Source organism: Rhinolophus sinicus, linkage group LG01 (genome assembly GCF_036562045.2).
Source record: "Rhinolophus sinicus isolate RSC01 linkage group LG01, ASM3656204v1, whole genome shotgun sequence".
Classification (NCBI taxonomy): Eukaryota; Metazoa; Chordata; class Mammalia; order Chiroptera; family Rhinolophidae; genus Rhinolophus; species Rhinolophus sinicus.
Window position 1 is genome coordinate 79,812,077 of NC_133751.1, and position 27,911 is coordinate 79,839,987.

A 27,911-nucleotide genomic window follows, 5' to 3' on the forward strand; every position below is an offset into this window, starting at 1 on the left:
GATAAAAATGCAAATTCTAGTGTGGTTAAGAAGCTAAGGTGACACGGCCAGCTACTGGCAGAAACTGAGCTCTATCTGGCTCTCTGGACTCCAGGTGCAATGCTATTTCCGCTCTGCCACTAACTCACAAGCCCTTTCTATGGGTGGAGAGACATGTAAAATATTACTGTTTTGCACATTGGTATCTGAAAAGTATTCCAACGATTTGGATCACTTAGTTCCCACTTCTCTCCAAGGCAGCCAACTATCTACCTTGATGGATACTTTTAGGTGCCTTGAAAGCTTTTCAGTTGCTTGCTTAAATTTGTAATAGTTATACGTGTTTGTTGAACATTTTTAAATCAATTCAAAAGTGTGGAGATAAAAAGTCTAAGTACTACCCATCTACCCTCCTCACTCTCCACTATTTCCCAGGAGGTAATCCCAATTAGCAGTTTGATGTGTACCATTCAGTCTTTTATATAATCATACATGCACACATCCATTGATATACACATATGCATATGTACATGCATATAGTTTTTTCCTTAAAAAAATGAGATCATTGGTGTAGGTTGAATTGTGTCTTCCCAAAATTCATATGTTGAACTCCTAACCCCTGATCCCTTAGAATGTAACCTTATTTGGATAAGGGGGCTACAGATGTAATTCGTTAAGATGAAGTCATACCAGAGAAAGGTGGGTCCCAAACCCAAAAGGGCAAATTCAGCTGCAGTGATAACATGCACACAGGGAAAACACCATATGAAGATGAAGGAAGAGATTGGGGTGATGCATCGTCTACAAGCCAAGGAATGGTAAAAATTGCCAGTAAGCCCTTAGAAGTTGGTAGAGAGGCAGGAACATATTCTTCCTCACAGCCCTTTGAAAGAACTAACTCTTCTGAAACCTTGATCTTGGCCTTCTGGCCTCCAGAACTGTGGAAAAACAAATTTCTATTGTTCAAAGTCACCCAGTTTGTAGTACTTTGTTATAGCAGCTCTTGCTAACTAATATAGTCATTATGAGCAGATAGTTCCAAAAATTGCATTTTTAACTCAAAACATAGATTCTCCACAGCCTTCTAAGTTAATACATGCATATGTACATCTTTTCAATGTTGAAATTCTATTCAATGTCTATCTCCCATTTGAAGGGTTTGCATGTTTTCTCTATTTTTTCACTATTAGTGCAATTAACACCATTATTCTTTTTAAAAAAGTGTGGTAAAACACACATAAAATTCACCATCTTAACCATTTTAAGTATACAGTTCAGTAGTGTTGAGTACATTCATATTGTTGTGCAATCAATCTCCAGAATTCTTTTCATCTTGCAAAACTGTCATTCTATATCCATTAAAGAAATTTCCATTCTCCCTCCTCTCAGCTCCTGGCAACCACCCTCCTACTTTCTCTCTCTGTGAATGTGACTACTCTAGGTTCTTCATATAAGTGGAGTCATACAATATTTGTCTGTTTGTGACTGGCTTATTTCACTTAGTATAGTGTCCTCAAGTTTCACCCATGTTTTAGCATGTGTCAGAATTTTATTCCTTTTAAAGGCTGAATAATATTCCATTACATGTGTAGACCATATTTTGTTTATTCATTCATTCATCCCTCAATGGACAGATGGGTAGCTTCCACCTTTTGGCAATTGTGAATAATGCTGCTATGAACATAGGTGTACAAATATATCTTTGAGACCGTGCTTTCAATTCTTTTGCATATATATACTTGGAAGTGTAATTGCTGGGGCATATAGTAATTCTCTTTTAAATTATTTGAGGAGCTGCCATACTGTTTTCCATAGTGAGTGCACCATTTTACATTACCACCAACAGTGTATAGAGCTCCAATTTCTCCACATTCTTGCCACCATTTGTTGTTTTCTGGGTTTTTTTTTTTTAATAGTGGCCATCCTAATGGGTGTGAGGCTATATCTAATTGTGATTTTGATTTGCACTTTCTTAATAATTAGTGATGTTGAGTATCTTTTCATGTATTTGTCGGCCATTTGTATATCTTCTTTGGAGAAATGTCTATTCAAGTCCTTTGTCTATATTTTAAATTAGGTTGTTTATATTTTCATTGATTTATAGGAGTTCTCTGGATAATAACCCCTCATCAGATGTATGATTTGCAAATATTTTCTTCAATTCCATAGGTTGCCTTTTCACTTTATTGATTGTATCCTTTTTTGAACATCATTCTTATATTTTAAGACAAATGTGTGTATTTTTGTAGGATAGATTCTTGGGGTAGAATGCCTAGGTACAACTTCCAAAATTTGTACCAATTTAGATTCTTACCAATAGTGTATGACCATTCCCCCATCTCCATTCCCTTGTCAGCTCTGCATAAGAGATACATTATAAAAATTAACATGACATTGAAAAGGATATTTTTACACACAGCTACTCTGTTCTTCAAACAGTAAAAGCCTGTTACGTCATGGTTAGCTATTAAACGCATTTTGGTCAAATCATTTAACACATACATAGAGTAAAACCCTATAACTAAGAAATTGGTTCTGCCCCCAGCCCCCTGGTAAAAAGCTTTTACTTTATTTTTACTAAAAGCTCTGTAATTAGTTCTTTTACCTCAAGTGATTTACTTTAATGAATGGTGCCATTTTATAAATTGAGTAAATAAATCCACTCCAGTTCATAGCTAAAGAAATTATAAGAGAAGCCAATATACCAGAATGATTCAGTGTGTGCCAAGGATTCAGTTTCTCAGCCCAGAATTCTTCCCACTGCCAGTCCCTCTGTGTCACCATGTACTTCCAGTTTCAGGGGCTGGAAAAGCCAAGCCAACCGAAATGTCTGATACTGGGATGAAGAGCAACCAAATACCACAGATTTGGTGGGAGTTGTGTCATGGCAATTGAAAAGAGGACCTGGGCCAGGAGGATATTTCCTTCGTGGTTATATTTTTAAAAATAATAATTATAGGAAGATAATCCTGCTTTTAGTTTTTAGGACCAGAGGGGGACAAAGGTAATGAGGTTCTCGCCCTTAAATCATAGCACTTGTGTAAAAGGGATAAGAGGTCGGCACCCCGACATTAGGGAGATTTTACAAAGCCACCGTGTCCTTACATATTTCTTTTTCTTTCCCTGCTGGAACTTTCTGTACAGAACACTTATGAAGGATGAACCACTCTTGTAGATGAGCATTTGTCCTGTGTGATTCTGTATTGGAACACAAGCCTCTCACTGTTCCTGGGATCCACTATTGCAGTTTATTAAAAAGCAGAGAAGTGGGGCCTGGTGCTTCCATACAGCTTTTTTAGTTTATTGGCTCTATTTGCTTATAAAAATATGTTTTCAATTACACTTAAAACATTTGATTCGAATGACTTTGGGAAAGTCAAGATGTATTGTTTTTCCTGCCCATATCACATACATTCTGGTTTATTGGGGACTTAAACTATACAGTGTACTGATGTGAAATGGCCAGTGATAGAGCTGAGTCTTGGGAAGATGGTGCAGAGTAATCTTAAACTATAAAATAATAGAATAGTAACAAAAATCAGTGTTTATTCTGGACTCATTGTGAGCATGACAGATTACGGGCATGACCATAAATGACAAAACTATATGTAAAACCTAAAGGAAAAATGAGACTGCTTGGAACACAAGACCAAAACAGGAAATATTGGTTGAGGTGAACCTCTTTTCCTCAGATAGAACTTTCTAGATGTTTTTTTCAGACAGCCATATCTAATTATTTTTCTTTGACAATAATGCAAAATTGGACAGAGTTTTAAAACCACAGGCTCGGTGGGGCTAAAAGGGATATTATTGTTTTCCCCAGAGGAATAATAGCTTATAATATATTCTTCATAGTTATTATTATTAGCCTTTTTGTCCAGGGCATGGACAAGGCAATATTGTTTTATTGAATGTTAGTTAAATATTCATCTGTCCAGACAGAAAGCTTAGATGGATTATTCTGGGCCATGTGCCAAACAGGAGAAAGGAGGCCACAGTGAGAAGTATGAGTTGCGACTTAACTGTCATGAACGCACCCCTGATCCCCATACACATGACCCTGGTGGGAACTTCTAAGGGCCAACCAAGAGTCAGCTGGACATTAGCTTATCATGGTTGAACCAAGGCAAGGTGTTGTTATCCATGAGTCACATACCACATGTAGAGCAACTGGAGTCTCACAGTGCTGAGCTGGCCATCACCAGGGAAGGGGATTTGCTTCCCATTCCTGTTCTCCCCACTTAACCAGCTATTGTAGGTCTCCATTTGCAGCCTAAGACCTTAAAGGGCACAGTCTCACCTGGGATGCTGGTTAAAAGTGCAGATTTCTGGCCAAATTCCAACCATGAGATTCTGATTCATTAGGGCTAGCTCAGGGTGTGCAATCGTGACACAGGTAGTCCTTAGTCCACACTGTGACACGCTCTGGTAAACTCTGCCCAGGATGAGGATGAGAGGGACTGGCTGGGAGTTATGCTGACCATTTCTGGTTTGCCATGACTGCTGAGGCCCTGTCTTAAACCTTTTCTTCCTGCTTGCATTGTTGGTTACTGAAGACTTGATTTTGGAATTCTTCGACCAGATTCTTGACCACTCCTTTTTCTAGAACCCTGGTCAACCCTTGAATTTGTTGCTTTGTCTCTGATGCCTGTGGTTCTCTGATTATCATTTGTGTGTCCTCTATTCATTTTTCCACTCAACCAACATTGAGTACCTGCCCTTGGTTTCAGGCTCTGTGCTGAGGACACACTGCTTAGGGAGACAGACTCAATTCAGGCCATCAGGGGGTCTATAGACCAGCAGGAGAGATAGTCAGTTAACTAAAACAGTTACAGTGAGAGAGTTAGATGCTGTAGAGGGATGTGGAACAATGGGAGAGCACAAAGCAGGGCACCTTACTCCAGTCCAAGGGCGGAGGGTGGTCAAGGAAAGCTCTGATAATGCTTAGGGAGTTGCAAGGCAATGAGAAGGCAGGGTTTCAGGTAGGAAGACAGAGTAGTACATGTGAAAGCCTTAACTGATAACAGATACAGTGCTTTCTAAGAAAACTGTGTCTGGAGTATAGAGTAGGATTGAAGACAACCGATGGTGTTGCCAGGAATAGAGCTGGAAAGAGTTGGGCAGGCCCAGACAGGCCTTGTAAATCTTAGGATGGCCTTTGGACTCTAATTTGAGGGCCATGAAATCCCTGGAAGATTTTAAACATGAGTGAGGTGCTGAGAAAAGAGGCTACAGCTGCAATGGGCAGATGGTACAAATGATTCAGAGTGAAGTCTCCAGAAGGCAGGAGGGGTGCAATGAGAAGCCCCCAAAGAATATGTGAGGAAAGAGACTCAGTAAGATAAATATCTCTTCTACTGTGTGGACAAAAAAAAGGGGGTTCTATGGAAAGTAACCTCACAGGGTGATCTGATCATAAATTCCTGATTAGGCAGGTCATGGGGGGGGGGAGTCACACCCCAGGGACATAACTTCTTTAGTGATGGTTTATCTTTGCCTCAAGCAGCCCTGTCAATTGTTTCTGTGCATCTAGGCAACACACCTTTGACATGACCCCTTTCAAACCCCTCCTTCTAAAGCGTGACCACCCTCAAGTACACACATAATCTTAACTACTGTGTAATCCAATCCCTGCCTTCCTTTCTCCCACCTCCATGTAATCTTTCTTATGTTCCCTCCTTAATTTCAAATGCATAAAAGAAACTGCAAAACTGTTATTCTCCATAAGCATTTGCAGTTTTGCTGACCAGCAATTGTCATCAGTTTTGGCTCAAATACACTTTTATAAAAATTCTCCACAGGTTTGAATGGTGCTTACATCAACAACTGCAACAGGAAGGAAGGAGCAAGGACAGATGGCCAGCCTGCAGGTAAGATGTCTGTCTGATAACAGTAAATTGAGGATGTTTTTATAGAAATTTCCTGTCAGGGAGAAAAGAGTGAAGAGTCTTGGAATGTCCTTAGAACACTTTGGGCAATGAGATTTTAGCGCTGAGATATTTTCTTCAATTGGGTGATATGGAAAATAAGCCAAGGCCTCGATCTTATCAGCCAACAAATGACACTAGCCATTCAGAAATGTACAAAACTATGTGTTTTTTTTCCAGATTGTGAGTGTCTTTAAGATTTAAAACAGAAACAGTTATAAAACATTAAGAAGGGCATACTATGTGTTTTTCCTCTATGTCTCCAAAACTGTTTCTGATTAGGGGAAAAACTGAGGGTTGCTAGATGGGCGGGGGGGTGGGGATAAGGGGGAAGGTGAGGGATTTAGAAAATAGTCGGTAACCACAAGATGGCCACGGGGTTTTGAAAATTAATTTGGGGAACGTAATCAATAATGTAAAGATTTTGTAGGGTATCCGATGGACACATGTCCCATTTGGGAGACCACCTCAGGGATGATGTAGATGCCTGATCTCTGCACTGTACACCTGAAGCTGAACAATAATGAATGCTAACTATAATTTTATATGTATATGGTCACAGGAAGCGGAGTACAGCATTAGGAATAGAGACAGTGGAAATGTAATGGCTCTGTGCGATGTCAGAGGGATAGTGGATGGGGGTGGGGGGTTCACACAGTGTGAGGGATATAAATGATAAACGTCTAAGTATTGCTTTGTCTTGTGCACCTGAAATTAATTAAAAAAAAAAAAAGAAGGGCATACTAGTTTTCACAAATGAATTATTGTGTGTGAAAGACCTCTTTGTACACTATCAAGTTATATGACCATATTAGATTGTGACAGACTTTAAGAAAGACAACAAAGAGCAAGACATCTGATCAACCTTAGGATGTAATGAGGAATTTCAGTATCAGAAATCTCTTGGTGAAGACTCTTAGTGCATCTTCTACTTTTTAAACCACGTTAGTCCTTTTCCTCCCAAAGAAGGATGGGGCCAGCTTTTCTAAGTACAAAGCTATACCATTTTCTTTTATATCCTAAAAGCAAGTTTAAACTGAGAAACAATTTTAAGTCTCAAATAAGTAAGTTCTGAAAAAAACAAACAAAAAACCAACTCACAATTTCATTGAGAGGCAAAATTCAGCCCCTTCTTTTGTTAGAAAGTTCAGACAACAGAAAAAGGCTTCAATGGGGAATGCTTGCCCAAGCAGACTTTTCTCACAAATGCATAACACTGGACAGATTTGGACAGATTTGGAAAGTGCCATTCTTTTTGCAAAAACATTTTTCCACTCTTGGCCTTCCAAAACCTAGAGTTCAAAGCTTCACTACTACTTTTTTTGATGAGGGAGCAAATTGACCACAGCAGTATTAGAAAAAGACGTGAGTCAGTGTGTTTGGCTCTTTGTTTCTTTGTGGTGTTCTTTGGAAAGAAAAGATTGTAAGAAAAGAAAAGCAGGAAAAGAAAGACTGACTTCCTTTGCATCTTTTCCTTGAGGGGTGTTTGCTTAAAAAATAATAACCCCAAACCAGGCTATTATTGGGGTTTATATTACTTCCAAGTTTTGAAACAGGAACAAAGTCCACCATACCCTGGTGAGGTAAGCTTTTGTTTTTCTTATTACACAAATAGATAAATTGAGTCACTGAGCAGTGAGATAATTTCCTTGGTCTCACCTGCATTAGAAGAAAAGAAAGTATGAACTCAAGGTTTTGGATTCCAGGTCCCACTTTGATCGTGCTTTTACTGGAAGCTGACAACGAAAATGTTAATAATCCATTATATGGCATGTTAGGGAGATGAGGTTTTCTAGCTTAACAGGAATTCTACATCGTGTAATTTATACCTACAGTTGACTCTTGAACAACATGGGTTTAAACTGTGTGGGTCTACTTACGAGTATATATAGATTTTTTTCATAAATGCTTGTATTGTTTCAATCAGGAGCTGGGAGTCCTCAATGTGGAGGGCTGACTGTATGCATTATTCTATGCCACTTTATGTAGGGGACTTAAGCATCCATGGATTTTGGTATCTGCTGGTGGGGGGTGGGGAGTGGGGGTGGTCCTGGAGTCAGTCCCCAGTGGATACCAGGGGACAACTTAAGTTTTGGGGGAGTCAAAAGTTTTACGCTGAGCAGGGGGTCAGCACCCTTAGCCTCTGCATTGGTCAAAGGTGAACAGTATATATCTGTGCTTGTGTGCGCACACACACTCATACATGTTAGAATAACCTCACATTTCCCCCATCCTTAAGGAATGATACATTTTAGATTTTAAATTTTCTCAATAACTGATATTTTCCATGCGTAAGAATCCAAATATGATTGTTTTGATACATATTTAAATTATGTTTTCCTTAATTTTTCAAAAGATACTACTAAGTATGTGAATATTTATGTTCAGCTGTAATTCAGTGACTCCCTCAGGAACTTCCAAGGCTATACAACTGTTTGTCTCCTCAATGAATGTCTTCATCCTTTTAAAATTCTTATCTTTTCATAACTTCTTTTTCTCTTTCTTTATTACTAGGCTTCCATACTTCTATTTCTTTCTGCTGCCAGTGCATTTATTTGTTGCAGCCCTTTTCTCTTTTCTAATTAGATACCCCGGTCTTCTATGTTCTTAGGATTCAGAGAACCATGCTTGTTAGAATTATTTGTAAAGACGAAGTAAAAAGGCTTGAAGTGAGACCTTCATGTGATTGCTTAAGAATATGAGCCTTAATGGCCACTGTCTTTTACTGAGTACTTTTGACTTCCTTTTTGTCCTTGGTTGTGTGCTCTAGAGTGGGAGCTTTCAGAAATTGGAATTCCAGATAATGAAAAGTTACCTTAAATTATATTTAATTCTAAAACTCAACTGAAAATAATTTAATTTTTCTCTAGCGAGTCAGTTAGCATTCATCCAGTAAGCAATTACTGAAAGCAAAGTGCCTGACTTTTCCAGGGTCTCTCTGAGACTCAGGCTGTCCTCGGGGCCATCAGTGCTCAGTGTACCTTGTTGACAACAAAATTAAGATTTCATAGCAATTTTAGTTGAAAGGATACCACATAAGAGATAGTTTACTGTTTTGTACATTTTTATATATGATGTGTTGAATGTCTGAAAATATGTGATAAGGTGCTGACTTGTTACTTTTTTGGCACCTATGGAGTATAATGGAGCTTGAATTTGTTATCCTTGTTATCCATGGAGTGAAAGCCTTTGGCTGCTACAGATGGATGTGTTGCGAGAGGACACATGCCCCAGGGAAGGCTCACAACATTTTGATTAGCATAAAAAATGCACAAAAAGTGGCCTCCCCTTGGAAGAAAAGGGGTTGTCACATATCCCTGTGCATTTATGTTCCATGCGGCTTTTTACTGGTTTCTATGCCTTTCAGCTGCAAAACCATGGGCGCAGGTGAAACAGTCCTTGATGGTTTCTAGCACACGGCTTAGAGCATGGTAGGTCCCCGGTAGATATTTGTTGAATGAATGAATAAGTGAGGTTGAGATTGGAGTCTTAAACAAACAAAACTAGGGTAATTGAACTTGAGGGACTAAGCCTTTTAAAATTCTTATGGTCCTTCTTCCTTTGTTTTTATGAATTAGAATGCCTTCCCACTACAGCTTATAATTTCCCTTATTTTAACATTGGGCTTCATAGAGCCACTTTTTTTCTATTAATTAAGGATGAAAAGTTAGAATCTTTTTAACAGGAAAATGAAATTCATGTATGTTTTGGGTGTGCTGACATTGAATGTTGTAGGAAGTAAACACATAGCTTAAGATATTACTGCATCAAAATGCAGGGGCCAGGACACATTTGGGATGCTGGCAGCCTCAGTGGGAATGCTGTAGAGCAGAGCAACATAAAACTCCCACAGCCCATGGAATGGACTAAGGTCTTAGCTGAGACACCGAAGACAGCCATCTTTTTCCTGATGATGCCTCAACTGCCTATACGTGAGCTGCATTGCCGTGGTGAAGAGAGGGAGGTGGTTCTGACTTGGGAAGGGATGTGCAAATCATGGAAATTCCTTCCCTTGGGGAATTGGTGGGGAGATTGAAATAGCGCCATTTGTTGCAAGCAAACAAACAAATGATAACAATAGCAACAACAAAACCAAAAGAACAACTTTCCTTCTCCCTCAAGAAAACCCTAAAAGACCAGACATCTAACTCAGTTCATTAAGAGCCCACACTGCCATCATAGCAGCTCCCAGGAGTGGGAGTCCAGAGTTTATGAAATGAACTACAAGGCAAAGAGATCCTTAGTGCCCTTATTTGCAATATGTAGAAAGCCTCAGTTGAAGCTTCTTCTCAATGAAATGCCTACTATGCTGGCACTTAAGTACGCATTCGATAATCAATAGTCATTATTATCAAATAACTTTTATTGAGCATCTTCTGAGTGCCAGACACATTCTCATTTATTATCTTATTTAACAATTGTGACAATCCTGAGCAGTAGACTTATTTTAAAGCAAAGGAAACGAAGATTCGGTGAGACTCACTGTCTTGACGATGCAGGGTGGCTGCATTGGTAGGTGGCAGAGGCGGGACTTGACCCCATGACTTATTATGCTAAATTCAGTGCTTTTATTCATGATACTACAGCGGCTTCTCATAGATGATTTAAGATGTTTTGTTTTCTTCCTCATAAATGACATGCGTTTTAGCACTAATTAAAAGGGAGATTTTAAAATATCCTTTAAAAATTACAGGCTGGCTTAAAATGGATTGTGTGTTCTTTATAATCGTAAACCATACAGAAGACAAGCTACAAAACTACTTTGTTGACTATCAGTGGCATTGCTTATGCTGCTGGTCCTTCCATCACTGCAAATCTGTTTGTCCACAGATTATTAATAAGATGTTGTGAATGACTCTTTGGGGGATAAAATGTCAATGGCGTAGCAGTTAAAGAGGAGAGCTCGGGAATCTGATCTATTGGGTTCATATTCTGGCTCCATTAGCATTTCGACTTTGAGGAAGTTACTTAACCTCTCACATAGTTTCCTTTCTCGCAGGAAGTGATCAGGATAAAATATGAATCTCTCTCTATATATATAGCTTTCAGCATTCTGCTTGGCACAGAGTGAATCTTGAATACATATTAACTTCTATTATTGTTGGGAATTTGATTTCTATCTTTTTGAAAAGCACATTCTTAATCACTCAATCTTGTTTACTAAGTAACCCTTACTCTGTTTTCCTTTGCTGCAGTTTCTCATTTATGCTGCTAGGATGCTCTGGACCTTTCTGGGATGTGATAATGTAGAGGCTCAGCCTGGATTAGTAGAAAGAATAGGATTTCAGGAATAGGAGGATGCAGGCTCATGTTCCATCTCCAACACTCACTAACTAAATGAAGTTGTGAAATTTACTTAATCTTTCTAAGTCTCCACTGTCTCATACGTAAAATGTACACAAAATCCTTTCTCATTTAAGTCAAATGAAGGAATGTATATAGAATACATGCCATAAACTGTAAATTTCTCTGTAAAGGTTAATTATTGTCATCATCAATATCTTCGTGTTTTAAAGTTCCCAAATTAAGATACTTACTAATACTCTTTTGCTGATGTGCTGATAGTGAATTTTAGTTCATAGAAACAAAATGCATAAAAACAAAAGGAGTTATGGATTTTTTCTTTAGTCCCTGGCTCAGCAGATAAGTCACTGTCAGCCTATAAGACTTTTTTTCCTAGGTATTCAAATGTGATTTAAACACATGGTGCTTCTTTTATGGTTAAATGTAAAAAATTTACAAGGGAAATGTTATCGCTATCTTTTTGCCATTTACTCTAAAGCGTGTTTGTGTTGCAATTTGTAAATATTTTACAAGGCAGGGGAAAATACACACCAATAATTATTTCTTGATGTTGTCTGGCTCATGATAACAGGGTAAAGGCTTTTGTCATTTAAAAAGAAGTTTTCGCTGAAGGTCTTTCCAGTCACTCCAAATAAACTTAGCTGTGAATGGAAAAGATGCAGCTGATTGCCTGGGCTTCTTCAGTCTCCTCGGTCCTTGTCCCACTCTTCCCTGAGTCAGAAAGAAGGCATGTCATGTGGCCAACCCCCGAAATCATTCAACATCTCCTGTAAACTGTTGCTGTTAGAGACTCCTTCTAAACCGGTTTATTTTCTGAAAGCTTATTAGTAAGTCAGAATCGAATCTGCAGCCAGACAGTTTGATCACATTGCTCTTGGCTCTGTCAGGCACAGGATTTTATTGCATTGCTGGCGGGTTGGCATAACGATTCCTGGAGGGCCCTCTGTAAGCCAGCAAGTGCCAGGGGCACATCATTGTCAAATTCCAAAGACATGCTACCTCCCCTGACCTCCTAGTAGAGGGTTTAGTCTTCTTCCAAGTGACTCAGGTTGTTCACCAGAAAGAGAGACACAAATGCTCTGGGAAAATCTATGATAAAGAACTAACTTCCTTCAGAAAGCGATGGGGTTTCAGGGAGACAGAAAAGGAAGACTCTGTTAGCTGAACCTGGGGACAGTCTTTCTCTGTTGAAATGGTGACATTGAAAATTGAAGCAATTCTATATGTCATCAGGTATTTAAAACACATTTTTGCCCCCAAAAAGGAAAAGAGATGTTAATGAACAATGGAACTTTCTCTTTCAGAGGCTCACATCACTCTTCATCTCATTTTGTTTGTATAGTGATAAAACATCCAAGTAGTGATATAGTACCATTCGGAGTGAATTTAAGCCATTAAATAAAAAGCAAATACCATCTGTACTATTTTATTAAAATTATTTATGTAGGTGAGACTTCCTTAAGATAATATAATAATCAGAGGAAGACCCAGTCAAGCAATGCATTGAATACAACATTTAATGAACACTACTGTGGCTATGGCATTTACTGGGGATACAAAAAGGCAATTTATTCAACATTTCTAGTGGTTTGCATTCTCAGCAAGGGCTACAAAGCACAGTACATGAAAGGTTAAATATGTATTGTCCAATACAGAGGCCACGAGCCATACATGGCTATTTAATTTGAAATATAAAGAGATTACAATAAACTAAAACTTAAAAATTCAGTACCTCAGCCACATTTCAAGTGCTCAGAAGCCACATGTGGCTGGTGGCCGCCATATCAGACAGCTCGGATTTGGAACATTTCCATCACTGCAGAAAGTAATAGACAGCCCTGAGTTCTTCAATACAGTATATAGGCTACTACATATAGCTGACATTTATAGTAACTGCTTGTCCATTGAGAATAGGGAAAGATCAATTCAGGATGCAATATTTAGGAAGACTTAAGTATTGAAAAGGACAATAGGGACATTCAGTGAAGAAAAAGGAATGTTTGAAGAAATAATATCTTGTCAGGCTTAGGTCAAATTCCTGTTACCAACTGGAGAAAGATGAAAATGGAAAGAGAGACTGGAGTGGGAGAGGTTGAAGGATGTCACTGTTAAGCTAAGGTGTTCTATATTTCATAATTCCATTGAAAATGTTTGAGCAGAATATTGACAGTCTTGGGACAGTGGTGCCACCCAGCAAATAATTTTCCCTTATGTAATTTGGTACATAAAAGACCAATATTTAATATTAGTATACCAATAGGAGTTCACCTTGTACACCATAGTTAGTTCCAGAATTGGGCCTAGTAACTGTACGTGTGTGCGCGTGGACGCGCATGAATGCACTTAGGCCCACGTGTGTCTTGGAACAATCTATGGGGATAGAGAAACGCATATTTAGAGCCTTCTCATTCACCATCACTGTATTTTGTTCCCCCATCCCTTTTTTACTTTCCTCCTTTTCACATGTATTAAGTTCCGATTATAGGCAAAGCATTGAGGGTGCAGAGATAAACAAGCCATGAATCCTTCTGCAATGAGCTCATAGTCTTGTACATAAAACAAGCCAATGCCACAGCCATGTACAGAGGGCCACAGCCATGGCAGGGCTATGAACAAAGTGCTAGAGAGCATGGAGGAGGTGCACGATGCAGCCTGATCCAGGCTGGTGGCAGCCATGTCTTCTCAGAGGAGGACACCTGATCTGAATTTGGAGGAATACAAATTATTTCAGTAGATTAAGAAGGGAATACCACATGCAGAGAGGGAAGATCAAGTACAAAAGCAAGAAAGTATAGCAGAATGCAATCCTATGGAAAGAGCTACACCTTGTTTCCTGTTCTGTCTTTGGCACAGAACAAAGGAAGGGATCAAGGTATACTTATTTCCATATATACCCTCACAGCAGGTTAAGCAGTAGGTGTAGACAACATAGACATTTGTGTAGGTGACTCACATGGCTTGAGGGAATCATTTAAGTTGTCTTGATTTTCACCATCTAGCTATGGATTATAGTAAAAGTAACGCCAAAGGGAGTGATCTGACGAGCCAGATTCAACTTTCTTTAATGTGCCGCAGTGACTTTGTTCTAGTCTGTTTCACATACAATCATGGGAATTTCTACTGCCTTAGGAATGACATGCTGGGTTGTCACTCTCTTTACCAGATCGATCCAAGCAACTTGTGATCACTGGGGAGAATTTATGGAGAAATCTAAGCTCTTACAAATTACCCTAGGGAGAAATGATAACTTTTTTTTTTTTCTCTAGTTACACAGCCCTTACTTTTTTGGCTCTGAAATGACAGCATGCTTTTAGGAAAAAATACAAGAAAGAAAAAGAAATTAAAATCACAGTATTAAACAAGAAACAGAGCCAGTCAGCAGTGTCTAGGAACAGAGCCACTGGAATTCTCCCACTTTCTTTATGAGTCAGAGGCATTGTCATAGGGAGTTGAGGCTTTTTCTCCCTTTTCTGAAACGACATCAGGAGAGGCAACAGGAATTCTATGGACTTTTGGAGTATGATCTTGACGGGAATACTGGTTCTGCCCCTTCCTACTAGCTGTGTAACCCGGGGCAAGTCGCTTGACCAAGTAGAGGCTCAGTTTTTCTCATCTTTAAATTGAGAATAATAATACTGTCCTTGTAGGGTTAATATAAGGAATAGAGATAATGAGACTAGCACAATGTCTGGTCCTGTTACACACTTAATACATAATATCTATTATAACTAATAATGATGAGCTTGAGTGTCTGCCTTGGATGACTGTTAGCTATTTATTTTCTTAAAGGAGAGGGTGCTCCACTCTGCTGCTTTTGGGATATTGGCCTCCAGGCATCACCTTTGAGAAGGGGAAAGAGAATTCCCAGAGTAGGGCCCTTAAGAGAAATAGGGAATTTGATAGGGGTGGGAGCTCTGAGTGTCATAGATAAACCAAATAATCCCTGGTGAAGCAAGATATACAAATACCAGTCAGTGTGTTCCTGTTATAGGAATTAGCTGCCTATTGATGATGAGAAAGTAAATGCTCTGGGAAGATGTTTGGCCAAGGATCCCAGTTATTTAATGGTCTTTAAGGCGAAACAAAATGATCAGTTTGGAGACTGTCGAGCTAATTAATGGAATTATTTAGGCCCCTTGTTTACTGGACTTATTGCTCACTGTTGGCCATTTCTCTATTTATAATACAGTATCCAGACAGTTGGGAAAGAAGAGGGAAGAGATCATTTCAATCTGTTTGACCTTCTGACCTTCTGGCCTTTCTCCCTTTCTCCCTCTCTCTCCATCCATCCATCCATCCATCCATCCATCCATCCATCTCTCTATCTAGAACTGGTAAAATACTTAAATTATTCTGGCATTTCTGCTATTATTATTATTATTATTATTATTAACTGAACTGTGGGTCCAAGATATGCTCATCTGCTTCTTTTGTTCCTTTTTCATCTGGGTTTAGAAATCACACTGGAATTGTTTCTTATATTATGGTTTGACATAACACATAATGTATACTGACACTCAATGTATATTACATAATAGCTAGCAACACTGACAGTACCATGGCCCAGCAGATCTTGAAATAATGAGTGGTTCCTACATGGTTCCCAAGCTGTTCCATAGAATACCAGTCCCAAGAGATGCTTTCAGGTTGGGAAGGTTTATAATCAAATAATTTTAGGACACATTAGTGACTGTGACGTTTTTGAAGACTATATACATAGCATATTAAGGTCTTTGTGAAGTCTTGCAGTGAATAAAATTGATCGTATTGTTTCACTGAGTGTTTCTAAAATTTTTGTGACCATACAACCCTTTTCTGCATAAACGCATATTACTGTCCCAGGTATTACTGTTTTTGAAACACACTTTGGAAAATGCTGAAAAGAGGCATTCAGAGATTTTATACAATATAACAGTCATTATTAAACATTTCATCTTTCTCCAGTTAAAATAGAAGTTTTGAATCACAAAACCTTTCTGTTGTGTGTGAGGAATTATCTTTAGACTGGTGTCAAAATATGGACAAGTGAACATATAGGCCTTTTGAGGCTCTTAAGCCATATATATATTTTTTTCTTTTCCCTGTTCTACTTACCCTTGACCTTGTCTGACCCTTTAAGACATGTGGAATTGTCCTCTGTATTCTAAAACACAAAAATGTTTTTGCTATATCTTGGAAGGTTATGTGCTTCTTTGGAATTTTATTCCCTTTGACTTGGTTCTGTGTAAACACCATGAGGCATTGCCAGGTGTTGATCACATAACCCATTCACTATACTAAGTGACAGTAACAACATATGCTTAAGTAGCATCATTCTGTAAAATACTTGGCAAGACCTCAAGTGTCTCTAAATGGTACAGAGAGTGGTTATTTGAGAATTTTTCTTCTATGCAAGATAAATAAATTAAGGCACAGAGAGGATCAATGACTTGCCCAAGGCCCCAGAAAGAGTCAAGGTGTTTTTGAGATTAACACACTGAAGATTTTCTGGAACGGGGCTTCTCAGGCCACATGCATACCAACTTCATAGCGTCATCTCTATTGACATCAGAAATAGCCTTAAAGAGAAGACTGCTCTGTTTTCCTGTGAATGTCATATTTTTTTACAAAGCAAGCAGTCCTTCTCTGGTGTGCCAAGGATTTTTTTTTTCGTATGGTCCTAATTGATTTTTATCCCCCAAAGGGTTCTGAATTATGCAAGTATCTCAAGTCTTAACAAGCCATCCCCACACAGCTGTGCAATGGAAATGTTCAACGGAAAGGTATTCACTTAAGTCTAGGCAGGGCTCTGGCTGCTCCCTGGAGAGACCCAGATCCAGGAGTGCAGGTTCTGGGCCATCTTGACTGGAGAAGGCTGTTTGGCCCATTTCTGCATCCTTTCTTCCAGCTCCTTTCCCCTCTCCTGTTGACAGGAGGGTCTAGTCATGGCAGGGCCCCAGGACTTCCCTTTTCAACTCATGAGATCTTCTCGGGCCCTTGGCGCCCTCTGTGTTTGTCTCTCATGCCCCCCAGCTGCCAGGGTTTGTTTATTACTGAATTGAGCATTTAGTCTTGGCTGGTAGTGGCCTCAGGAATAACATTTTCTAAGATTGCTTTGGTTTTCTTTCTAATAAACTTCTACAAGCCTGGACATTTCTGGCATTGCTGAAATGCAGGTGATTTATTCCTAGAGGCTTAACTTGGGATACGTTGCAAGGAAACCAACAATGTGACACATTCCCACGGCACAGGTTAGATACTGGTGGCAAAGGACACCTTGCCCTGCCTTTTATCTGAAAAACTCAAATCTCAGGGCCCCCTCTGGGAAGCAGTCAGATTTCTGTTCTGAGACACTTAGCCCCCTAGTTCCCTCTGCTGGTCAGGGACGTTCCTCCCCACTCATGTGAACAGCTGGAGATGGGAATAAACTGGAGCTGGAAGGGGAAGCGGACGTGTTGTTAGACTAGGAATTGTGGATTCAATAGCATATTTTTGCGGCAGATCCCTTTTCTTCCCTCATTCTTCCAACCTCAACAATCTTGGCCACCGAAGCCACAAATTCTTAGCTCCACCTAGCGTCTCCCTTCTGTACTTCTTGGCCTTATCTTGTGTCTGCCTTTTACCAAGAGGCCACTTGTTTGAGTTTATAGCACCGATCAACACTATGAGCCCTGGACTTTAAGACTGGCCAGTCACTAAGTAGAACTGTTTAAAGACATATAATAATATACAGTCATCACTTTGAATTTATGAACTAAGTTTAGGTTTATCTTTAGAGTGTATGGTGATAGTTGGAGGAACATACTAAATGGGATCGTATCTGCCAAAATATCTCCCAGCTGCCCCAGGACAATGCTCTTCAGCTCTTAAGATTCGCTGTCCTGTTGAACTGAAGGCAGCAGTGGCTTAGCCACTCTGCTTCCAGGTAGCAAAATTTCTGCATAAATCAGCCATAGTTGCCCTAGTACGTGAAGCCTTAATTATGGAGGCCAGTGGCCTGGGCTTTCAGAAGAACAGCTGTTTTATCTAGCTAACAGAGGGGGCTAGAGAAGCTCCTCAACAGGCTGGATACATTTTATTTCCTGGAGAAGCCAACAGCTGACACCCACACCCAGCCCTATTCAGTTAGAGTTGGAAAAGTAGCACATGAAGTGATTAATTGTCTTTAATCTCAGCACATCAAATGATGCCAATGCCTAAATATCCTGTGATGTAAACACATCAATAGAGAGCTTAAGAGAGGCAGTCTTCAAGAAAGACTTACTTAAAAGAATGTTTTCACAATGATGCTTAGTCATAGACCATGTAAGTTTTAACATACAATAAATCAATTTCAGAAACACAATTACTATTTCAAAGATATGCAAACAGTTGTCGGGCATGTTTTAGAGGAAAGTGGAGACGCATCTGGGGTCACATCTGTCCACTTATTTAGGGTAAATTGTTTCCAGAAATGATGCATGAATATGCTTTTCTACCTTCATCATTTTCTGTATTGGAGTAACATTAAATACTACCAAAAATTGTATTTGCGATCTTAGCTGTGAATATTTTGATGACATAGAGTTAGTATGCTGGGTCAGAGTCAAGGCGAAATGAGGTCAAATGAGGCTCTTTTCCCAAGTGAAGTCCAGTCGAGGGTTAAGAAGAGTTTTGATAGATATAATGCTTATAAAGCTAGTCCTCAAATGGTGTTGTACCAAAAGAAGCCTGGCCCAAATAGGATATCATCTCTCAAACATTTGAGAGGGTCTTGGTTCAGACAGTCATATTAAAATCTCTTCTCCAGCATCTCAAAATTCTCTGGAGTTTCTCCCTTTTCTGTTTCAGGAATAAACCCTCTCAGTTGCACCATCCGGTTCTCTATGCCCCTGACCTCTTGATGACTCCTCCCCTTTGTCACAGCACATCTCATGCCTTCACCCCTTAACTAGTATGTCCCTCAAAGTTTTCTCTGACTGTCCATTATGCGTATTTTGGCCTTTTTCTCATTAAAGACCTGGGAAGGTGCCAGTGTCTACTGGGTGGGAGAAGAAGATTATGCTGTAAATTCATCCAAAATAATACATTTGTTCTGTAACATAAATAGTGGAACTAGATTTTTAAGCCTGTTGTAAAAATGGTATAGTTTCTCGTATTCAGGAAAATGTGGGAGGACTAGTGAAGGTACTGCAGGCAGAGAAATGGCTTAGTCATTGATAAGGCTATTGAACTCTCCTACATTTCCTAAAGCGAGTGGGAATCTTAAAGTTGATATATTGGGATTTGAGTACCTGTAAGTCCCTATAGACTCTTTATAAGGATTTTTGTTTTTCCAGGAAGGAGTTAAGAAAAATGGATATTTTATACTTTACTCAGCCTTTTTTTTTTTTTTTTTTTTTCATTCACTCACCCACTCAACACAGATTGACGAAGGGACTACTAGGTATGTACTAGGTCCTGGAATGGAAAAAAACAGAAAAGGTCCCTGTAATGATGACCATCAGTGATTTCACTCTTCACAGAGGTTTGGATCAATGTTTCTAGACATTCTGTAGAAGAGGTACAGCTGCAGCCCAAAACCTCTACCGGGTTATGGGTTCTGAGAAACATGAATGTTAAGTTCCAGCAGAATTCTCAGTATAGTCAGAGACATCTGAGATACACACTGTGCGGGAAAGACGTATTATAGTTATTCAAGACAGAGCTATAATGGGACAGTTTGGTTACATTAACTCCAGTCCTGGTTTTGCTACACACATCTGGGTGACCTTGGGCAAGATATCAACCTCTTTGACCTTTTCTCAGCTGTAAAATTAACTTTAGTTAAAATTAGCTCCAAGGATCCCTTTAGCATTTATAGTCTGTGATTCTCTAACTTACTTTTTTAACCCCCAAGAAGTTAGAGTAGGAATTAGATAAATAAAATTGCTTTGAAACTTTATTCCAGAGAGTCTATTGGAGGCAAGTAGCAAATTTAAATTATCTTTCTTCCAGATATGTGAATTAAGGTTTAGAAAATGTAAAGCCTTTTTATTTATTGGAGTAAAAATTTACATCCTATTTAAGAAAAGTATGAGACTTTTGGTAATGACAAAAGCCACAAGTATGAGTTGTACTCCAGAAACTGGATTTATAAGAATTGAAAAGAGATTTCTTCCACTGAAAGAAAAAAAGGGTAACACAGAGAGATCATGACTGCATTTGCAAATCCTGTGCGGAAGGAGTGAAGGGCAGCTTTTATTTTCCAGGAAGGACAATGGAAGTGAGCACAAAATTTAATAGAGGTGATTGAAGGTGAACCATGAGGGGTGTTTTAATATTTTATATAATCAGCTATGGATACTGGGAGTTGCTGTTGCTATTATGGCTACATTGAGATGTTAGAATTCATTATTATATAACTGATTACTCTATGACCAGTTTCGGGGAACATTTTTGTTTTAGTCACTTCAGTTTGATTTCATGCAACTTCCATGGCTTTGTGGATTTGCATACACAGGGCCTCCACATCACAGACTTTCTGACCTCGGATGACTCCCTTTAACCCCTTTCCTGCAAGTCTATTTGCTTGAGGAAAGACTGTAAAGAACCTCATGGTTACCAAAGCAATAGTGAAATACCAGATTAGTGCCTTTTCTTTTTTCTTTTCTTAATTAAAATTTATTGGGGTGACAGTGGTTAGTAAAATTACATAGGTTTCAAGTGTATAATTCTATAATACATCATCTGTATATCACATTGTGTGTTCACCACCCAGAGTCAGTTCTCCTTTCATCACCAGTTAGTGCTGAAATGTGCTTAATTCTCTCTCCCACTCTTCACTCCCAGTCTCTCTAGAAAGGGGAAGTTTAGCAGATCTCTAATTTAGTACTGTGGGGTGTAAATTGCTGTTAATGACTCCCAGTCACTGGAAGATCTTTTTCATGATATTCTTACCATTTTGTAACAATCTGTGAACTGGTCTTATTATTATTTTTTAAAAATTCTGGATGCTTTGGGTTAGTCAGGAGTCCTCTTCACACAAAGCTAAAGAGAAAGATTCTCCAAATTCCAAAGGGCATTCATTCTCCCCTTAACCTCCACCTCTCCTCCCTCTCCTTTTGTTTTTCTTTTCATTCAATAGTTTGAACAATGCACCTCTCCAAAGAGAAGACTGCATTCTAGTTTCGGGATATGTACCTTCTTTGAATTATGCACATGAATGTTTATGCATGCCTAGTGGAAGGGAAAACCAATGCATGAAGAAAGACCGAGTGCTCAGAGGGTTACTTGGAGGATGTTGAGAAATACGGCTCCATCTGAATCACTTTGCAAATTGCCATACCCAAGTGGGTCACCATGGATAAGCAGGAGTAAATTGCTGCTTCCAACCTCTAACTTGCAAATCATTACACACATTGGGTCTTTTGGGAGAATTAGGGTGGGTTTTGTTGGTGTGAGCCACGTATTAGTTAAAAAATATGTTCTGAGGGTTTTTATACCAACAATACAGCTTTTAAAAGTATAACTGGCAAAATCATGTAGGTTTTAATGTGGGGCAGACTTGCATTTATTTTTGGTCTCTAGAACTGAGCTGTTCTTTTCTGTTAGAGAAGGGCGCAGTAGAGATGCATCTTACCTCTCCTTGATTTAAAAAAGAAAAACAAGAGCAGATATGGATTTTTGCTCTCCGACATCTCATATTCCACATAAATAGGGGCAACAAGAAGTTGCATTTGTAACAGAGATTCTGATCTTTCTATTTTCCTGAGGCACTTCCTAGGAGTGATTTTCCCCAGCTTCCCTCTCAATTCTCCTTATTTCCATTCTCCTTTCCTTGGTTTTTGTTCACAAATGGAAATACAGTGGGATATACTTTCTGAACATGAAAAGAATATTGTTTTGTACCTTTGAGAATAGTAGAAAATCTATAACCTGTGTTTCCCTAGGTGTAGCAGTCCCTCAAAATCAGCAGCGCGTCCTCTTCTCTAGTGAACCAGGTAGGCTCTCTTTTTTCTTTTTTGAGAAACATTAAAGGAGTTATTCAAAGCCTGCTGGAATAATGTTGGATGGTTATGGCCATGAACTTAATTTGGGGGCGGCCATACAATGGCATAAACAGGAGACTCATGTTATGTCTCCACATCCTGTGCAAAGGGGGAGGCACTGGGGTAACTACATGACACCCCACCAATGATTTTTCTAAAAACTTAAGGGGAGTGTCGTCTTGCCTGGTGTGTACCCTATGGAGAAAGAATCACTTTAAGTGTCTTGTAAAGGCCCTTAGGGAAGTTAGATCATGAACAATCTAGGATGATCTCACCCAGTTATTCAGGGTGTTGAACTTGATGGCACATGGGGAAGGCAGTTACTGTTAAATGGCTCATAGCTAGTGGAGTGAATCAACTGCCAGGAAAAGCAGAAGCAAACCCTGGGAGAACACTTTTCATTCCCAAACTTAGGAACAACAGGGAGCTTTTTTACACTGGGAGCACTTGTGTTTTTTTTTAAGAAAAGATAACTTTCCTTAAGGGGATCTGCTGAATGAAGCAGTGTATTTTCACCCTTGTGATGATGGGCGTTAGTCCGGCACTATCATAAAAGAAGAATGAACTTGGACATACCACACACTTGGTTTGGCTTTGTCCCATACCTGTGCTCTTGTCATGGTTGATTACCCACTTATATCAGATATGAAGCAAGCTGCATGCACTGTGGCTCGAGATAAAAGCTATTTTAATATGCCCAGGTCACATATTATCTTGGCCAATAGTAATTTTATATCATTTTCTTAAAGGAAACCGCACTCCTTGCAATAATTTTTTCCAATGAAGCAAAATTTCACATGACAGAAAGCTTTACATATAACTCTTTCATTTGAATAATAGCATTGAATCCCCTCCATGCCAAACAGAATTTTAAAATATCTTTATTATTTCTTTTGATATGCAAACCATAAGGAGAATAACTTTGGAAGACCCTCAGTTAAACTTCTAATGATTCTGCTTTCCTTAATAGTGAAGCAATTTTTACAGCTTTGGTGAGTTTTCTCTTTTTAAGTTAAACAATATAAACAAGGCAAAAAAAAAAAAAGTGGAACTTTTCCTCTCTTACTTTAAGAACCTTAAGAGCTGAAATAGTGGTTTGGTTTCCTGACTGCCAGCTTTGGTTTGCTGTCTTGAAGCGGTCTTGTGCAATTCCCCAAAGGAAACATTAGAAGAGGGTTTTTTCTCCCACATGAGAGAGTTTCATCCCACACAGCCCACAGATTTTGATGGCAAACTTCATAGACCAAGTGTCTGGTTTTACAGAAGTAGCTGTGGAGTATGATTTTCCTTCCACAGGTGCACAACACTCATTCTCGGACCTCAGAAATAAGAAGATATCAGTCTTTAAAAATGAGGGTAGCTTAACCACCGGTATCTCTGTGAGAATCCTGTGCCAATCAGGTCAATTTTAATTTACTGGATGAGGGAAAAGAAGGTGGCAAACAGGGTTCAAACTTCCAAAGCCTTCTAGTTGATCTTTCTTTACAACCATCTGGTATATACAGAAGTATTGTATAATCTGGCCTGTATTTTTTTCTTACTGTGAAACATATTGAAACGCTTTATGTTTAGGTGTGTGTATAGAAATTCATGAAGTCCTTTTATACACTTTCTTACTTCCAACCCAATTCTCATTTTAGGACCTCTTGAAAAGATAGCTTTGTGAGAGCACATTCTGCCCTGGCTAGTAAACTTGGATTTGTTCTTTCCTATCTACCAGCCACCTGATTGCCGTCCTGTGTAAAGAGCATCCGTTCACATCATCATTTTTTCCAAGCGCTTAAACCTGGAAAGATATTTTTTAAAGGACTCACAGAAGATGTCTTGGGGGTTTGGAAAACATCACAAAATTGTTAGCAGACCTTTTGACTGTGCTATTTTTAGGAAGCTAATTGTGTTCTTTTAAAGTACATTTTTGACAATGGGACAAAGTTTTCCTTGCCTCCACTGATATGTGAGATATTTACAATGAAAAACGTCAGTAAAACACCCCAAACGGATACATTTTAACCTCAGCAACAGTCAGCTCCAGGGGAAAAGTGATTTAAAAAGAGAAAAGGTTTTTACAATATTTATGCTGCTGTTTCTGCCCAAAATGAACTTTTATTCTACCGTTCAAACAGAAGTTTGTTTTCAAACCAGTTGCTAGTTAAAGGAGCAGCTGATCTGGCATCCATAAGAATCAGCTCTAACCCAGCAGTATGCGTGTGGACCAGAGGAGCCTTATTCCCCGCAGCAACCCCTAGTAGGTCAGATGCCTGCAGAAGTGTGGTCTTACCTTGAGCACGTAAGATCCAGGAGAGAGGCTGGGGGCTCCCACAGGAGAGGACCGGGAAAGGGCTCTGATCTGGTGCTGGTAACATGCACTTGGCTTTTATGGGCAGGTGGGAGGAGCCGCTCCTCATAGTAGGTGGGCAGGGAAGGAGCGGCGGGCGGGCGGCCTCGGGAGGAGCTGGACACTCTTCTCTCGGAGGGGCGGAGAGGGCAGAGCAAGGAGCCCGAAAGAGGGAGGGACGACGGGACGGCGGGGCGGGGGGGTAGGAGCGGAGGAAGGAGTGGAAACGGGAGAGGGAGGGAGGAGGAGAACGAAAAAAAAAAAAAAAGAACGAAGAGAAATAAAGAAATAGAGAAAGGGATATAGACCGCATGTGGGGAAAAGGTTGGGGAGAAAATGAATCGGAGACAGAAAGAGACATTCAAACACGCAAGATCTGGAAGGAAAGGGGGAATTGGATTTTTTCCTTTCCTTTCTATGACATTGTTGGGGGGGGGCGGTGGCGGGGGTGGGGGGAGGATTGTGGGTGATTCTTATAATTAAAGGTGTTTTCTGTGAGTTTGAAAAGCTAAATAACGGTTCAGGAAAACTGAACCTAAGCTAGGCAAAGGGAAGCCGGGCGCCCAAGGAGCAAAGCCCAAGCGCGGGGTGGACGCCGAGTGAGCGGGAGCGCAGGGCGGACCCTCACCCGCTGGGTGGAACGCCGGCCGCCCCCGGCGCCCCCAGCCCCTGTCACCCCACCGCCCGCTGCTAAAGCCCAGCCCCTTCCCTCGTCACTCCCGGCGGTGCTTATTTGCATTCTCCTCGTGCTGCCGGCCGTGTGCAGCATCCACAGGCCCCCTCTTGAGACTTCTGCAGCTTTAAGGTAAATCCAGCAAAGGTTGGGGCGGATCAGCAGAGATTGGCTTTTGGAGAAAGGAACCTCAAAACCAGCCCTGGTCCTCCAACATCGGCTTATGTAACAGGATTTCAGGGCTCTCTGCCCTCTGGTTATTTTCGGTATTTAAAAAAAAAGTCTCATTCCTAACGATTGGAAAATGTCTTGGTTCCGTAGCTCGCCCTCTCTGTGTCTTAAACATGAAGAGAGGATTCAACCAACAAGCCGCTGAAGAATCAGGCAGAAATTCTTAACAAATACATTCGGAGAAAGAAAAACAAGCTTCTTTAGCTGCTGAGTGGTGACTCACTTCCCAGCCCAAGGTTAATCTTTGCCACCACAGGAATTAAAAAGCATTTTGAAAGAGAACCTGAGCCTTGAGGATGGCGACTAACTGAGGGGTTAGGGAGGCGCCGGAGGATGGGTGGGTGGGCTAGGAAAAAATGAGGGAACTTTTACTGAATATATTGATATATAACAATACATAAAACAACATTGTTTCCCCGGAAATAAGACCGGGTCTTGTATTAAGGATTGCTCCAAAAGACGCATTAGGGCTTATGTTCAGGGAATATCATCCTGAAAAATCATGCTAGAGCTTATTTTCCAGTTAGGTTTTATTTTCCGGGAAAACACGTTATATATAACTACATATAACTTGATATATATATTCAATCATATATGTCATAAAGCTTGCTTCAGTGTTCACCACAACCTTATGAGGTAATTATGATCCATATCATGAAGTGTTTTTGTGTGTGTGTTTTTTTGTTTTGTTTTTTAAGAAATGAATCTCAAAGGGATTAAGCAATTAGCTCAAGCTAACAAGAGAGGGAGCCACAGCTTGAGCGCTTGTAAAGCTTGTGCACTCTGTGCATCAGTCTACCATATAGTAGAACACCTAACCTGGTCTCACATTAGATCCTGATGTCTTTGGGGGTTACCAGGCGCCAACAGAATGAAAAATGATGGCTAAAAGCCATCTCCAAGTGGGTCCTGCTGGCGTCTTGGGCCAGACGACTCTTTGTTGTGGGGCTCTCCCCTGTGCTCTGTAGAATGTTGAGCAGCATCTCTGGCTTCTACCCACCAGGTGCCAGTAGCACCCTCCCTCTCCAAGTTGTGAAAATCGAAAATGTCCCTACACTTAGCCAAATGTCTCTGGGGGGGTCAAAATTCCTTCTTCCCTTTAAGAACCATTGGTCTAGAGAGGTCCACAACTATTAAAAAGGGTTTTAAAGAAATCTGTTAAGAAAATACTCAATACTGGCATTGGATACTAATAATACTACCTGCCATATGTGCTAAGATTCCACTGGACTTAATTTTTTACATATTTGTCTTCCTACTTGTCTGCCTCTAGAGCTCAAAGCCTCAATTGCTTTCTTTGTAACTAAGCTTATTCTCAATTGGATACGCCTGGGAATCAACAAGTAGGACCAGGTACACCTGGAATATGAAGGAAGATTAATGATATATGAGAGGAAAACCTTAATATCTTTATCATAAACAAATTTGACATTAGAAAAAATATGCAAATGTTACTCATGATTTTTTGGCATTGATTATTTGTCTTAATATTTATAATTTTTCATCTATATGAGCCCCTATTTAAATTATAGTCAGTAACTTTTTGGGATGTGAAGAAGTTACATCTAGTGGGTAACTAGCTAGCAGAAAATAAGTACTCATTTGATATGTATAGTGTGATTGAATAAATGACTATTGAGCACTGACACATAGAGCATGGCCAGTATTTATTAGTTTAATGAATGAATGAAATAATTAATGAATGCTTAGAAAGATAGAACTGTCACATTAGCTTTCCTGCCCATTTGCTATTTGTTTTTACTCTCTTCTCACCCTCCATAACTCAGTTTTCCTCTTTCCAAATAGTATGTTTGTCTTTTGAGGATGTGGCCAAATCCATTAAATAAAGTCTATGAAATGAATGACCCCATTTCTGGACCTAGAAATAGGACTGCATTGACTATTCTGGGGCTGACTCCTGAAATCAGATGTGATTTTACAGGCAGGGTACCACTTCTGGCACTTTTTAGTTTAGCAAAGAAATGTGTTCTGAGCAAACTAAATAGAACCCAGTTAGAGGAGCATCTGGTTAATAAACACATTAGTAGATATCCTCATCAGATTACAGCAAATTATCTTTTCAGTCCTGATTTAATGTCTCCCAAACATTCCAGTACCATCACATAGTTGGGGAAAATAGAAACAGAAAAGGCATTTTAAGGGAAGGCAATTGACCGCTGTATTTTTCTTCTTTGTTTTCCTCCTTTCTCCCTCCTTTCAAACCTGAATATTCAGCCAATGTAACAAAAGAGCTTCTTTCATTTTGTTTGGATGATGCTAATGATTAGTTCATTTCTCCAGTTCACACTTGCCCGAATCTGATTCAGTAGCAGATCTGGATTAAAAGTCTGGAATCCAGGAATGTGATCTCTTTTCTGACTTTTAGCATGCCCTTCTAGAATCCATCTGAAGGTGACTGAGGTTTGAAATGACCTAGTTTGGTCGTCTGTGGAAAGAAAGGAATCCAATGACAA

The 27,911-nt window shown here is 39.7% G+C and overlaps 1 protein-coding gene and 1 long non-coding RNA gene across 8 annotated transcripts in view; one reads left to right on the forward strand and one right to left on the reverse strand.

Annotated features, from left to right (window-relative positions):
• The window catches only part of COL8A1 (collagen type VIII alpha 1 chain), a 154,897-nt gene extending 130,212 nt beyond the window's left edge, over window positions 1-24,685 (reverse strand). For both annotated transcript variants that reach the window (XM_019756542.2, XM_019756541.2), the window contains exon 1: window positions 24,477-24,685. The gene's annotated coding sequence lies outside the window, so the exon portion shown is untranslated. The remainder of the gene's footprint in view (window positions 1-24,476) is intronic.
• Window positions 24,686-25,012: 327 nt separating this feature from the next.
• LOC109460765 (uncharacterized) overlaps window positions 25,013-27,911 on the forward strand; it is a 317,813-nt gene continuing 314,914 nt past the window's right edge. For all 6 annotated transcript variants that reach the window (XR_012496620.1, XR_012496616.1, XR_012496621.1 and 3 more), the window contains exon 1: window positions 25,013-25,338. This is a non-coding gene — a long non-coding RNA (uncharacterized LOC109460765). The remainder of the gene's footprint in view (window positions 25,339-27,911) is intronic.